Source organism: Pan troglodytes, chromosome 7 (assembly GCF_028858775.2).
Source record: "Pan troglodytes isolate AG18354 chromosome 7, NHGRI_mPanTro3-v2.0_pri, whole genome shotgun sequence".
In the NCBI taxonomy this organism is placed as follows: Eukaryota; Metazoa; Chordata; class Mammalia; order Primates; family Hominidae; genus Pan; species Pan troglodytes.
Genome location: NC_072405.2, coordinates 103,170,041 through 103,185,809, shown reverse-complemented (window position 1 = coordinate 103,185,809; position 15,769 = coordinate 103,170,041). Strand labels below are relative to the sequence as shown.

General features: G+C 33.9%; 1 protein-coding gene across 9 annotated transcripts in view; it reads left to right on the top strand.

Annotated features, from left to right (window-relative positions):
• TRIQK (triple QxxK/R motif containing) overlaps positions 1-15,769 on the top strand; it is a 133,706-nt gene that overhangs the window by 54,808 nt on the left and 63,129 nt on the right. For 5 of the 9 annotated variants that reach the window (XM_054656876.1, XM_009455640.5, XM_009455639.4 and 2 more), the window contains exon 2: positions 8,120-8,278. The exons of the other annotated variants lie outside the window; for them this stretch is intronic. The gene's annotated coding sequence lies outside the window, so the exon portion shown is untranslated. The remainder of the gene's footprint in view (positions 1-8,119; positions 8,279-15,769) is intronic. 9 annotated transcript variants of the gene reach the window in all.

The following is a 15,769-nucleotide window of genomic DNA, read 5'->3' as shown; positions in this document are numbered from 1 at the left end:
TTTTCATGGTGTAGGGCAGAGGTCTAATAAAAGATGGAAAATCTCCAGTGCTTACTGGTTTATAATGGGTTAGCTCTACCGGTGGAGTAATGTGAACCAGTCAGATACGTCTCTTTTTGGTAAGCTGTGAAGAAGAAGTGGGATCTGAGGCCAGGACTGTTAATCTAGTGCTCTGGTTTTCCATTTCCAGAATGGTTTTCCATTCTGGGTGACACCTCTGGGGTATTTGAAATATGCCAGGGTGTTTTAAAATTATTCTGATTTCTTTAAAGGAAGTACTACTGGCTTTTGGGATCCTGAAGTTCAGAGATGATAAATATTGTGTAATGTAGAGATCTATCAGCTCAATAAAGAATTTCTTTGTCTCACTCCAATGCCAAAGCATCTTTTGAGAGTCCCTGCTCCAGTGGACATTCTTCTATGTAGAAACGCGAAACTCGGCTAGCTTTCTCCTTAATCTTTGTGCATATGTATCTGTGTTTTTGATATCAGTAGATTTGACTCAAAGTGTTAATGTCTTAAACAATATTACTTAGAATTTTGTGGTTTTTTGGTATTCATCCAGAGTGACTAAAATAATACTAATGGAAAATAGTGATACATATTTGATCATATTTGATATTCTCAAATTTCCTATTAAACAGATAAGGATCATGTAGGCCTAGAGCTAATTTTTCATACCATTATATATATTTATACCTTTTTTATATGGTAGAAATGTTCAGCATCTTTGCAACAATAGAGTGAGATAGGTGTATGTTTCCATGAAAAATAAATGATTCCTACTTAATTCGTAATTTTGAAATGTTAAACAATAAAAAGGTAAATACTCCATATTCAGTGGTTTAACAGTTTTTTTGACTCAAAAGGCAAAGACAGTTCCATTAATGAAAGACTCTTGTCAGTCGCATGACTTTTAAGCCACTGAAGTGGAGAATGACAACAGCATAAAGTAGCTTAGTTCTTCTGTAGTAGTATTATTTAGTGACGTAGTTGCAAAAATAACAGACCAATTATATTGAACAATTTAAAAGTTTGACAATGACAAAAGAAAGATAGGTTAATCCAAATAACATTTGTTTTACATACTTTGAATGTTAAAATATTCAAATATTGCAGGGTATGGAATAATGAACTATATGGATACCTGTGGCAAAGTCCTAATTGTGGATTATAGTTTATTACCTATAGCAGGTGGAAGGTGCACTGTATTGAAAGTTTTAGACTTAGCTCTGTAGGTAGAAATATCCTTTGTTGGGTATTAATAACTTTCCAGTCAAGTTAATTATCTATGTGGAAAAGGTTGAAGATTTTTCTTTTTTTTGAAAACATGCTTGAGCGTTATAATACATTGCCGTCATTCACAGTGACTCAGTATATCGTACTGAATCTCTCTGGGCAGAGGAGGTATATCAGATTTCTTTTTTCAGAATGGGAAGGTACAGTTTTAAAAAGAACCTCCCAGTTTCCGATTCTGCTTTGTCTGCATTCCTAGAGAGTTCATTTTCTGCCTCCCCTCCACACCGTCCCCTTTATCGATAAATGGAAAACACTGGCTTATGTAGAAATTATCTATACAGTTTTTTCAGTGCTAAAATATTCTGGATAAATTAACATTTGAAAATAAATCAAGTGAAACAAGACATCCTACAAAATCAAGGCAGAGGTTATCAGTAGAAAACTCAGAGGCATACCTATGAATCTCTAAAAATAATTTTAAGCTAAGGAAGGAAGAACATTTCGGGGAGTTATTTGCTGTCCAACACATTCAAGAATACATGGCTTCTATGGATAGGAGAACTTCATGTAAAAATAACAGACAGTGATGAAGTGTCAGAGAGAAGATAGTAAGAGAAAACAAAATGATGAGAAACTGAAAATATGAGAGCCGTATCAGTTTTGTTCCTCTTATAACACATTACCCCACATTTAGTGACTTAAAATAACACAAATTTAGTATCTGACAGTTCTGTGGTTCAGAAGTCTGATATAGGTCACTTTGGGCTGAAATCAAGGTCGGGACAGGGCTGCATTCCTTTCTGGAGGCTCTAGGATAGATGGTTGGTTTCCTTGTCTTTTGTAGTTTCTGGAGGCTGCTCACATTCCTTGGCTTAAGGCCTCCTTCTTCCAATGTCAAAGCCAGCAACATTGCAGCAATCTGACTTATTTTGTTGTCATGTCTCCTGACCACATCTGGAAGGGTTATCTACTTTTGAAGACACATCCAGATAATTCAGGACAATCTGTCCATTTTGAGGTTCTTCATTGAATCATGTCTGCAAAGTCCCTTCTGCAATCTAAGGTAACTTATTTGTAGGTTATGGGAATTAGGACTTGAACATTTTTGGATTGGGGGAACATTATTTTGCCTATCACAAAAGCATTAAAAAATCTATATTTGAGGCAGTAACAAATAGAATTGATGTCGTTGTACAAAGTTTAGTCGGTGTAGAGAATAGATTTGAGAGGTTATTTTAGTTAAAAAATTGGAAATCATAAACAGATGATATATGGAGAATAAAGAATAGAGTCCACTGTGTGGATATTTGGAGTCTCTGAAAAAGAGACAAGAAGATAGATACATAGATAGATAGATAGACAAATAGTTGTTCCTGAAGAAAAGAACAGAGCATTTGAAAGAAAAATAATTTTAAAAATAAATAGGAGAAAAAACTTTCCTGAGCTGAAAAAGACCTATGAAGGAAGAAAGGGCCTTTTTTATGTAAGGCATGACAACTTAAAGAGACACAAAAATCACAAAATTGTCAAATTATGATGATAAAGAAAATAAATGTTTTCCATATCAAGAAAGAAAAGAAAAAAGCATGTTATTAGGCTGGCCTCAGACTTCTTTTCTGTAGTATGAAATGCCAGAAAACAACAGAGCAACATGTTTATAGTTAAAAAAATTCCCAGGCAGTTTGTAATTCTTGTGTGATGGCAACAGAAAACCACTCTTACGTATACAGTCCGTCCCTGATTTACAATGGTTTGACTTATGGTTTTTCAACTTCATGATGGGTTTATTGGTATGTAACCCTATCATAAGTTGAAAAGCATCTGGACTTAAGATGGTTTGATTTACAATATTTCAATTTTACTATGGGTTTATTGGGGTATTAAATGCATTTTCGATTTAAGATATTTTTCACCCATGGTAAGTTGAGGAGCATCTGTATAAAGGAATCTAAACTACTTCATGTTTCCTTTTGAGGAAAAAGACCCTAAGATACCAGCTTATTATGAGATAATGCAATATCAACACAAAAGCCATTTTGTGTATGTGTGTGTATGTGTGTATGCATATATATAACTGATGGTATACCCCAGGCTTTAAATAGTTTTGTTAAATATAGCTAAAAATTGACTGCTAATATAAAACATTGTTTGCATGAGAAGATAATACTACACAATTAATTCAATAAGAACGACCTAGATTTAAATAAAATTTTGTGAACTTCTGACTCATTTATGCCAGAGAGGAAACCTGATAATCCAAGAGTATGAATAGATTAAAAAATATCCCCAAACCATTGAATAGCAAACTACGACCAGCAAGCCAGATCTGGCTCACCTTGTGTATCCTATGATCCATGAGCTTGGAATGGTTTGTACATATTTAAACGGTTGAAAAAAATCAAAAGGATAATGTGGACATGTGGAAATTATATAAAATTCAAATTTAATTGTTTATAAATAAAGTTTTATTAGAAAACAGTCACACTCATTTGTTTACGTATTGTCTATGGCTGCTTTTACAGTACAATACAATACAGCAGAGTTGTATAATTGCCGCAGAGGTGCACGAGGCACTTTCATTGCCTTGCTCTGCATCTCAGCACACTAAAATCATAGTCACATTTTTATAATTTGATTTTCCCTCTTGACATCCAAAGCCTATAATATTTGTATCTAGAAAGCAGAAGTTTTCCAACTCCTGACCTGAATTGTAAGACATAGTGTACTTTTCTTTTCAGTTCAAGGGACTCAGATTTATTCAATTTTTGCCCTTCAGTGTTTGACTTACCCCAGCATCTGTTTGGTCTTATATGGGTTAAGGTTAACCTCAGGAATCTATTATTATTTGCATTTTATAATCCACATCTTCTCTTTTCCATCTCTATTCCATAAATGAAACAAAATTCATGTAAATATTTTACAGTTTTATTTCCAAAGATGAAAATCAGGTAATATCTCAATATTATAATAAGAAATAATGGATACGATTATATGCCAAAAATCTAGATGTTTATAGAGATAAGTATGTACAATATTTAATAAGTGAGTTATGAGTTACATATCAATCAGATAACCAAAGATTTGTCCAGCAGATATAGGTGACTTGTACAGAGAAAGTACGTAATTGATTGAAATGGGGTCTGGAAGGGTGCCTATGAATTCAAGTTAGACAAGGCTAGGGCTCAGCAACATTGAAATAAGTATAATAAGATTTGTAAAGCTATTAAGCTGTCAATGGGTTCTTGTGATTGGAAAATAAAAAGAAGTTTAGTGATTGGGGCCTAATCTAGAGAAAAGTGGCTAGAGTTGAGGCAGTATGAACCTGCTGGCAAAGGCTGAGGAGGCTCTTATATGACATGCAAAACTATTTGCATCTTGGAGGCAATGAGGATCCATTTCAGGTTTTCAAATGGAGAGCAACATGATCAAATTGGTATTTTGAAATGTTTCTGAAGCTTTTTCAAATACTGTACCACACTTTCTAAAGTTCTTTAATTCTATGATTATACTTTCATGGAATAAAAGTTGTATTGAGGTATACATAGGTTTTCCTTTAAGGGGGAATATATAAACAATCCCCTAGTTACCCTAGGAACTTACGTGGTAGGTAAACTTATGTGAGCAGGCTGTTAAATAAACGTAAATCATTAAACATTTTTAGAATATTAAGAAGTTACTTATAAAGTAAAAACGTAATCTGTTCTGGCTTCTCCTGAGTAGATAGAACTGCTTTAAGACAAAACATAATGTATATGCTTGCATACTGCACCCCAAAAACTTTATGAAAGTTTGAGATGATAGAAGTTTAGTTATAGACCACTTGAATATATTTAGATTTTCTTTGCTTAGATATTTAAAACCAATGTTTAAATTAACACTTTGCGTTTCTTCTAATAAAATTAATACGTTTGTTTGGAATGCCTTTGTAAAATTTAACTGAAAACATATCCCCTTTGAACCTTGATTTAGATATATAATGAAAATAGTTACTCAGATGATATTGTCTTATATTTATGTAGACCTTTATATTTGACACATTTTCATAAAAATACTTCATTTCATTCTTACTTCACATATATATGTGTATATGTGTATCTGTATGTGTATGTATACGTAAATATACATATATTTTATGTACATACATTAATTTTATGTATACATACATGCATATGTATATTTATATACATACTTACATATATGTATATATGGTTATGTATACATGTATGTATATGTAAAAAGGCTCTTACTCCATTTTACAGAGGTAGAGTCTGTAGTTCTGGTGAGTGGTCTGAACATACTCTAATACATAGAGGAAAGAGAGTAAGCTCTATAATCAGATAGATTTGAGTTCTAATCTCTGCTCCTTTCCCTGTCAACTTTGCATGCTTGGGCAAGTCAGTTAATCATTAGGAAACTCAATTTCCTCAGTTGGGAAATTGTACCTGTCATACAGAAATGTTATGAAAATTTGTGGTATGTGATGTGCTTACCACAGTGTTTGCCACAGTAGTTGCTAGTCAACAAATGCGTAGCTGCTATTATTACTAATATTAACAATCATCATTAATAAGGCTCCCAACAACCATCACTTGCATTTTCAAAATCCAAAAGTTCTTCAAAATTAAACTTTGTCAAGTTTTTTACAAACTTAATTGAGACAAAAAACAGACTTGAAATGACATGGGACTATTTATGTAATTAAATGGCATAAGATTTTTCTATGAAGTATTAATATGCTTCCCCCACATCCTTTCAGGAGTGTTATGTAATTATGGTAGATGAGGTTTATTACATTTTTATAATCTAAAATCATTCAAGACATATCTGGCCCAAACATTTTAGATAAGGACTGTAGAGTTGTATTTTTATGACACTTGTATTTTAATAACAGCTTTATTGAGCTATATTTCACAATCATAAAGTTTATCATTTTAAAGTGTATAATTCAGGAGTTTTTACAATATTCCCAATATTGTGCAACTATCTAATTTCAGAATATTTTCATTATCTCAGATAGAAATTCTGTACCCATTATGTCAGTTCCCATTCCTTCTGCCTCTGCACCCTTAAGCAACCACTAATCTATTTTCTTTCTCTATTGACCTTCCCATTCTGGATATTTCATATAAAGGGAACAATAGAAGTTATGTATTAAGTGGACTTTTGTGACTGACTTCTTTCACTTAGATACATGTTTACAAGTTCATCCATGTTGCAGCATTATCAATATTTCATTCTTTTTAATATTCCACCATATAGATATATACCACATTTATATACCTGTTCATCATGAGTTATTTCTACTTTTTGGCTATTAGAATAATGCTGCTATGAACATTCGTATATAAGTTTTTGTGTGGAGATGTTTTCATTTTTCTTGGATATATACCTAAGAGTAAAATTGCTGGTCACGTGGTAACTCCGTGCATTTTTGAGGAGCTGCCAAACTTTTCAAAGTGTGGCTGTAACATTTTACATTTCTACCAGCAATGTATGAAGATTCCAATTTCTCCACATTCCTTATCTCCACTTGCATTTTTTAAAAATAGCCATCCTACTAGGAGTAAAGTGGTATCTCATTGTGGTTTTTATTTGGATTTTCCTAATGACTAATGATGTTGAGCATCTTTTCATGTGCTTTTTGGCAATTTGTATGTCTTCTCTGGAAAATTGTTCAAATACTTTGCCCATTTAAAAATTGTATTATTTGATCTTTTATGTTGAGTTGTGAGAGTTCTTCATATATTCTGGATATAAGACTTTTATTATATATATGGTGTGCAAGTATTTTCTTCTATTCTGCAGACTGTCTTTGCACTTTTTTGGTCATGTTCTTTAAAGCATAAAATTTTTATTTTAATGGAGTTCAATTTGTCTGTTTTTTATTTTGTTGCTTGTGCTTTTGGTGTTGTATCTAAGAGACTATATTCAAACTCAAAGTAATAAAGTTTTATTCCTACGATTTCCTTTAAATGTTTTATAGTTTTAGTCTTTGCATTTAGTTCTGTGATTCATCTTGAATTAAATTTCGTGTTTGGTGTGAGGAAGGGTCCAACTGTATTATTTTGTAGCACCTTTGTTAAAAAGGATTATTCTTTCATATTATTACTCTTGACTTGTATTGTTAACACTATTTAAAAGTAACCCCAAAATTGCTATTTTTAATTATCTCATTAGAATTAGTAAAGTAAAGCTTGTGTTCCCAAATAGTTGGGGTTAAATTTTGAGTTGGTATTATTATTAGATCCCAGTTTGGAAATATTTAAATTTTATACTCTTATCCATATGAGAGCAATTGCAGTGTAAAACTTGACATAAGTTCATTGCCTGGCATTTAATATGTATTTGGTAAATATTCACTGAACAAAAATGAATAAATCATGCATTACCTGCTTATTATTCCATGTTGCTTTTAAAATGTGCATTTAGAAAGTAACATATACTTAAACATTTACGACTGAATAAATACAATTGTTTTTAAAGTCAACCTTGTGCAAATTAAAATGACAGAAAATAATTTTATATCGGTATTTTTACATTTATGCTTGACTTTAGAAAACAGTGGAAGCATCTCCTGCTACTTTTCAGATAATTGTTTAAGACACACTGGGTCACATAAATTTAAATAGATTCTTCTGTTACAGGACTTCTCAGAGCCTTCATAATAATATAAAAATGTGCCTTGTTAAAATGGGGCATAATATGCAACATTTTCCAATTATATTTGGCATAGAAACGTATTCAGATTGAATAAATAACAGAGTTAGCAAACCAAGAAACACCTTTTGGAAATGATTTCCCTGTGATTTAAATTTGTGGACTATTAGGGAACTGGAGATCATCCATTTACTATTTCTATATACTTTGTTTTGAATTTCAGTAAGAAAAATCACCAAGAATATTATTTTTGGTATTTGGAATTGAATTTGCCAGGAATGCAAGCACTGCTACCTAACTAAAGACCTTGGCTTTGGAAACATCTTACCCCTTGGCAGCTCTCCAGAGTTTAGACTTGGCAGCATCAAAGACACAACGCAAGGTGTGTTTATTTGATTTAACATTTTGCAAAAGGTGTTTTGATTTGTGGTTTGTTTTCTTTCACTTTGTACTTATTGCTTTGGGTTGTTTTCTTCTGGCAATGAACCTGGGTTCCAAGCATAGGTTTTTCTTACGGAAGGCAGTTTTACAATAAGGAAATGTTTTTACTTGTATTTATTTTGTGATATTTCAGCAAATCCAAATAAATGAAGTAACATTTATAAAGCTATACATTTATGACTGATTTATTTGTTAAATATTTAGTATTATCAATTGTCTATTAAAGATTTGTTGCTACATTAAATACTTGGTCTGTCTTGATGTTCAGTACATTATTATACTTTGGTATATTGCAATATTTTGATAATTATGTATTGGTTTTAGTCACTGTTCCTGCATATTAAGTAATAAACAGATTAATATCATCATAAAATATCATTTACTCAGCAATATTTCTTAGTAAATTGATACATCCATTTTTCTCATGTATTGTGGAGAGAGGAAATATGACATAAAATGGAAGAATATGGGCCTCTGTTTATCTCTGACCTCATCGCTTACTGTTCTTTCCCACTCCTCACTCTACTCAATGCCTTTAAATAGCTCTCCATTTTACTCAACATCAAATCTAAATAAAGCTCTTAAACTGGTCTAAATGTCTCTACAGTACTTGAACCTTTGTTATTTCTCTAATTTCATCTTCAACTCTGCTCATCGTCATTCTCTTGCCCTGGGCATACTGCCTCCCTTTTTGTTCTCTGAACGTGCCAGGCATTTTCTCATCTCAGAATTTTTGCACTTGCTATTCTTTCTACTGAATTGCTCTTCATCCATATATAGCAATTGTATGACCAATTTCCTTACTTTTCTTTTGGTCGTTATTAAAATTTCACCTTCTAAATGGAGTCTTACCTGATGACTATCCAAAGCTTTATATTCTTTCTTTGCTCTATAATTTTTATCACTATCTATTAAACTATATATTTACACTTATTTGTCTTGCTTATTATCATTATCCTTCATAAGAATATAAGGCATATGAAGGCAGGAATTTTGGTTTGCTCTGTTTTCACTCTATCTCTAGTAACCGGAGTGGCCCCTGGCCCTTGATGAGTGAACGTATGAATGATCAATGAATCCAGAAAATGTGTTTTAACTACTTACTATGAGCTAGGCATTAACAGTTCCTACCTTCAGGAGTATAGTTTACAAAGGAAATGGATAATTCCAGCAGCCATTTTACTATAGTATTGTGTTATAATAAGAGTATGAATAGAATGCTGTCATCACTTGGAGAAGCAGCATTTAAATCAGACTATATTGTACTTATGAAAGGCTGCTGGGGAAAAGTAACCCTTTGTATCAGTCAGAGGAGCTCAGGTTATGCTGTAGAAACAAGCAAGCCCAAATTTCAATGTCTTAACACAACACATAGACTACATATCCAAAATAAGTTGGTAGGATGGTTCTGGACCCAAGATATTGAAGGTTTTATCTGAATATACTTCCATGATCACTGCAGCAGTGGGAAGGGAGTGTGGCTCGTTATGCAATGGCATTTAGAGTTTCATTGGTCAAAGCAAATTGCTAAATTTTGAATGGGGAACTATGAAGTGCAGTATTGCCTTCTATCCAGAGGGAAAGGGGAATTGTAAGATTAATGAGTTGAATTAATGACTGTCATACCTTTGTACTGATTTAAAGGAGTATAAGATATCCAGGTAAAAGATATTTAAAAGCATTTTCAGATGATACACCTAGGTATAGTTTTTTTTGACATTTATCCTTTTTGGTGTTCTTTGAGCTTCTTGGATTTATGGTTTGGTGTCTGACATTTATTCTCAGTCATTATTGTTTCAAATATTTCTTCTGTTCTTATCTCTTTTTCTTCATCTTCTGATATTCCCATTATGTGTATGTTATACCTTTTAGAGTTGTACCACAATCTTTGGGTATTCTGTTCTGTGTGTGTGTGTGTGTGTGTGTGTGTGTGTTTTATCTTTGTTTTCTGGTTTTGGAGGTTTCTATTGATTTACCTCAAGCTTAGAGATCTTTCCTCAGCTAGTGTTCAATCTATGAATAAGCTCATCAAAGGCACTCTTCATTTCTGCTATTGTGTTTTTGATCACTAGCATTTGTTTTGGTTCCTTAAGATTTCCATGTCTTTGCTTACATTCTCCATCTGTTGTTGCATGGTGTCTACTTTATCCATTAGAGCCCTTGCATATTAATCATATTTATTTGAAGTTTCCAGTTTGATAATTTCAACATCCCTGCCATATCTGGTTCTGATGCTTGTGTATCTCTTCAAATTGTGTTTTTTTTTTCCCTTTTAGTATGCCTTGTAATTTTTTCTTGATAGCCAGATATGATGTACTGGGTAAAAGGAACTGCTGTAAATAGGCCTCTAGTAACATGGTGGTAAAGTATGGAGCTATGTGGTACACTCTGCAGTCCTATTATTAGGTCTTAGTCATTTAGTGAGCATTGGCTTTTGGACTGTGAACTTCACAAGTGTTTTCCCCTCCTTTAGTGAAGACAGGATGCCTGGAGTTGAGTATTTCTCTTCCTCCACATGGAAAGCTAGAGTGGGCTAGAGTTGGGGGTTTTCCTTTCCCCAGATCAGTTAGGCTCTGACAGTACCCAGCAAGTTAGCCTTTGATTAACTAGTTTCTCCTGAGGACAGATCTTGTTAAGAATGACAGAGTGCTGTAGTGTATTTCAAAATGGTTCCTTTTCCCCTCCCACTGGGATTTTTCTCAAGTATTTACTGTGAGAAGCTAGTCGAGCTCCTGGGGGTAAAACTCAGAGTGTGGGAGTCCTTCTCTGTCTTGGTTCCCCTAGAGTTTTTCATTCAGACTTTTTCATCCTGAGCCTCTAGCAATTTGTCAATTACAGTTCAGGTTTTTCTACCACAGCACTGGTTCCTGTGACGATTTCCTCTCACGGGTTTCTGTCTGGTAAGCTGTGACTCTCTGCATTTGCCTATTTCTCCAACCTTGAGAGTCAGAGTTGTGCTCTGTGTCCTCATTTTTCTTAAGAATCCAAAAAGAGCGCTGATTTTTCAGTCTGTTTAACTTTTTACTTGGAAAAGGGATGGAGTAGTGACTTCTAAGCTCCTTACATACATAAATGGAAACTGGAAGCCTATGATAGATTTTTTAGATCATAGATTTTTTTAGTAAAAAATTTTCAGTTGGCCCTCCATATCAAGGGTTTTGCATCCATGAATTCAGGCAATTGCAGATAAAAAATACTCAGGCTAAAAAAAAGCAATAAAAATAGCCATACAACAATAAAAAATAACAGAAAAATACAGTAAAACAATTGTTTACATAGCTTTTACAGTGTATTAAATATTATACATAATCTAAAGATGATTTAAAGAATACAGGGGAATGTACAACATAGGTTAATGCAAATGCTACACCATTTTATTTAAGGGATTCTAGCACCTGTGGATTTTGGTTTCCACAGGAGTCCTGGAACCAATCCCTGATGGCTATGGAGGGAGACCTGTATAATGTTATACTAAAGTTTAATATTCAAAAAGAAAATAGAAAAGTAGAATATTTATGGAAATTTTCTTAAAGGTTTTGGAAGATATTCGTTGGAATGTACTATAAGGGCTTTTCTAAAATTGTATTTCTTGTTTGCTATTATGTGTTAGACCTAGGGTTACTTTAAATATTTGAGATGCTAAACTTATCATTGGAAATTAAAGGTTTGAGGCTCTTATGGCAGAACCAGTTTTATCTAAAGTCAGGCTATTGCTCTAGTAAGAGGAACAGTATTAACCTGCACAATGCATGTAGTGGATATATAAAAGGAATTGTGACTTACAGACTTAGTAGAAAAAACATCAAGAAGTTTACAACTCCTGAAGAGAATACAGAATAAAGAATTGTGGAAGTGTTTACCTGAGAAATTTTTTCTTAGACTGAAGGATAATTTGCAAATTCCTACAACGATTAGAGATTAAGTTGCCAGCTTTAAAAATGGGGACTAGTGTGTAAGCCTTTTGTATGTACATATGTACATGCACTAAGTATGTAAATACATACATATTGTGAGACTAGGTTCTCACAGTAAATATCTGATAAAAATCCCTGGGGGAGGGGAAAAGGAACCATTTTGAAATACACCACAGCACTCTGTTCTAAAAAAGGTCTCTCCTCAGGAGAAACTAGTGTATATAAAAAACTTACTTTCTAAATGTAACTGTTACTCTACTAATCCAGAGTTTCAAACATGTGTGAACAATAAGATAGCATACATAATTTGGCATTTTAAAAGTTATCCAAAGATACTTTTGTAGAAGCCACTTAGCTGATGATAGAAGATATTTAAAAGATCAAATAATACCAGATATTGTACATCGTATATGTAATTAAGTTGTTATAGGCTTAGTATATTCTGAGAGCATTCTTATATCCTAAGAATCTTAAATAAATGGAGCTCAAAAACGAATGTGAGATCAAGTTTATATTTTTTCTTTTTTCTTTCTTTCCTTCCTTCCTCCCTCCCTCCCTTCCTTCCTTCCTTTCTCTTTTCTTTTCTCTCTTTTTCTTTCTTTCTTTCTTTGCTTCTCTTTCTTTCTTTCCTTCCTTTCTTCCTTCCTTCCTCCCTCCCTCTCTTCCTTCCTTTCTCTTTTCTTTCTTTCTTTCCTTCCCTTTCCTTCCTTCCTTTCTTCCTTCCTTTCCTTCTCTTTCTTTCTTTCCTTCCCTTTCCTTCCTTTCTTTCTTCCTTCCTTCTTTCTTTCTTTTTCTTCCTTGACTGCATACTGCCTCAATAGTAATCGGTTACATCAGCATGATGTAATGATGATGATAACATTTATTGAGCACTTACTATGTGAGAAGCACTTAATATAAATTAACTATTTAATTTAACCATTACAACATAGCCATGTGAGATAGGTATTCTTACTGTACCTATTTTGAAAATGGAAAATAAGCCTATCTTAGTTAATCACCAAAAAGGATCAAAATCAGAAAGGAAACAAGTAGGGAAGAGTTAACCTACCCTTTATCAGGCTCAGATTCTCATAAAATATAGCATTAAAAGAAAAAACTTAGACAAATTAAATTTAACAAGTTTAATTGAGCAAAGAATAATTCTCTAATCAGGAAGCCTCCCAGGCCAGAATAGGCTCAGAGAGAGATTAGCATAACCATGTGGTGGAAGATTTATGGACAGAAGAAGGAAAGTTATGTAACAGAAAACGGAAATTAGGTACAGAAACAGCCAGATTGGTTACAGCTTGGTGTTTGCCTCATTTGAGCCTGGTTTGAACAGTTGGCCACCTTTGGCCAAAACTCAGTGATTGGCATAAAAGTCGGTTGCAGTCTGTTTACACATGGAAAGGTTACAGTTTACTGTGCACAGAGAAACCATTAGGTCACATTTAGAATATATAAGGAGGCAGCATTGGGCTAAACTTAACAATTGCTTATTTTTGAAAACTCAAAGCATTTTCAATTAAGTTTACAATAATTAAACATCAAATATGTAAGTTTCAAATTAACATAATTGTCTTTTGGAGAATAGTTACTCAAAAATGTCTATTGAGTATATACTATGTGCAGACATTGTCCTTATTGTTTGAGATTCTTCAGTGTACAAAACAAAGATCCCTGCATTCTTGCTCAGGGAAGTGAGGAAATAAACAGTGGACTAAATTTAATATGAAAAAAACTTTTAAATATTTTAAACTAGCTGATAGGTATAAGGTAAAACAACTTTCCTGTTGCAATGATATGATATTGATAATCATATTGTTGCAATGAATTCATTGTTGCAATGAAATGATGATCTCATTGTTCATTTCATTTCATAATATCTACATTAATCATGAAAAGGAAGAAATATTGATTGCTGTAAAATGATCATTTGTTTTAAATACTTAGAGATTAAATGTTGTTAACCATTACTGTGGCGAAATTTCTCTGTCTCCTTCCTCTTTACTGAAGATGCAGCATTCCAAGTAAGCAATTAAATGTCATTTGCCATTTGTAGAGCAACTTTGTTTTCTATAATTACAGACCTAGGTGGTCCATAGCTAAAACAGAATAAAAGTGAATTAAAAAATACAAAATGGTCCTAGGATGTATTTTTCCTATGAAGGACAAATTTAAGCATAATCTTTGTGCCTTTACTACAAATGCTCATGATTAAAAATTCAGTTTTGTTCTTTTTGTTTGCAGTATATGGGTGTGTTTTTATGTGTGTGAGAAAAAGAATAAAGGAGAGAATGAATATGAAAAGGAGAATTAATTATGTCAGGGCTCCCTATGTGCATTTGTTTCAGTTGCCTTTCAGAATCCTATCACTGTAATTCAAGGAATTGACTAAACATATATATTTTTAAAATAGAAGATGCCATTTTTTTCCTGTCTTAGTTTTCTTCTACCGTCCCTCAAGTCATCTCAGTGTTACTATACTTAATATTCCTTTACGTTAAATGCAACCAGTATAACCCTCTGGACTGCTCTATTTGGTAAACCATCTTGTATTAATGCTTTCTTGTGAATATTTTAAAGAATTAAGTAATGGATGTAGTTTATGGGCTTCATTATTGAAATAGTAGTGATGTGGTACAGTGAAAAAATTAAATGTTCAATCACAAGGATTAAAGAATGAAAAATAGTGAAGGGCAAAAGAAAAATGAAGGCTTTTTTTTTTTCCTGAGGCGGAGTTTCACTCTTATTGCCCGGGCTAGAATGCAATGGCGCAATCTCGGCTCACTGCAACCTCCGCCTCCTGCGTTCAAGTGATTCTCCTGCCTCAGCCTCCCAAGTAGCTGGGATTACAGGAGTCCACCACCATGCCTAGCTAATTTTTTGTATTTTTAGTAGAGACAGGGTTTCACCATATTGGCCAGGTTGGTCTCGAACTCCCGACCTCAGGTGATCCACTCACCTCAGCCTCCCAAACTGCTGGGATTACAGGCATGAGCCACCGTGCCCGGCCACGAAAGAAGGCTTTAAGATAAAGTCCAAACTTGAGTGTATATATATATATAAACACTGTTGAGAGAGGCATAGGAAGGATTTTTGCAGAGGATAGAATCTGTATTAAAAGAAAAGTCCAGTCTCTTAATAACTAGATTTTTGTACTGTTAGAGATAACATGGAGGTCTTTAGAATAGGCTCTAAAAACCTTTTAGAAAAGGTAGAGGTGACACACGTAGTTAAAAAATAAATGAGCCAGGCGCGGTGGCTCATGCCTGTAATCCCAGCACTTTGGGAGGCCAAGGCGGGCGGATCACGAGGTCAGGAGATCGACACCATCCTGGCTAACACGGTGAAACCCCGTCTCTACTAAAAATACAAAAACAAAAAATTAGCCAGGCGTGGTGGCAGGAGCCTGCGGTCCCAGCTACTCTGAGGCTGAGGCAGGAGAATGGCGTGAACCCAGCAGGCGGAGCTCGCAGTGAGCCGAGATTGCACCACTGTACTCCAGCCTGGGCGACAGAGCGAGACTCCGTCTC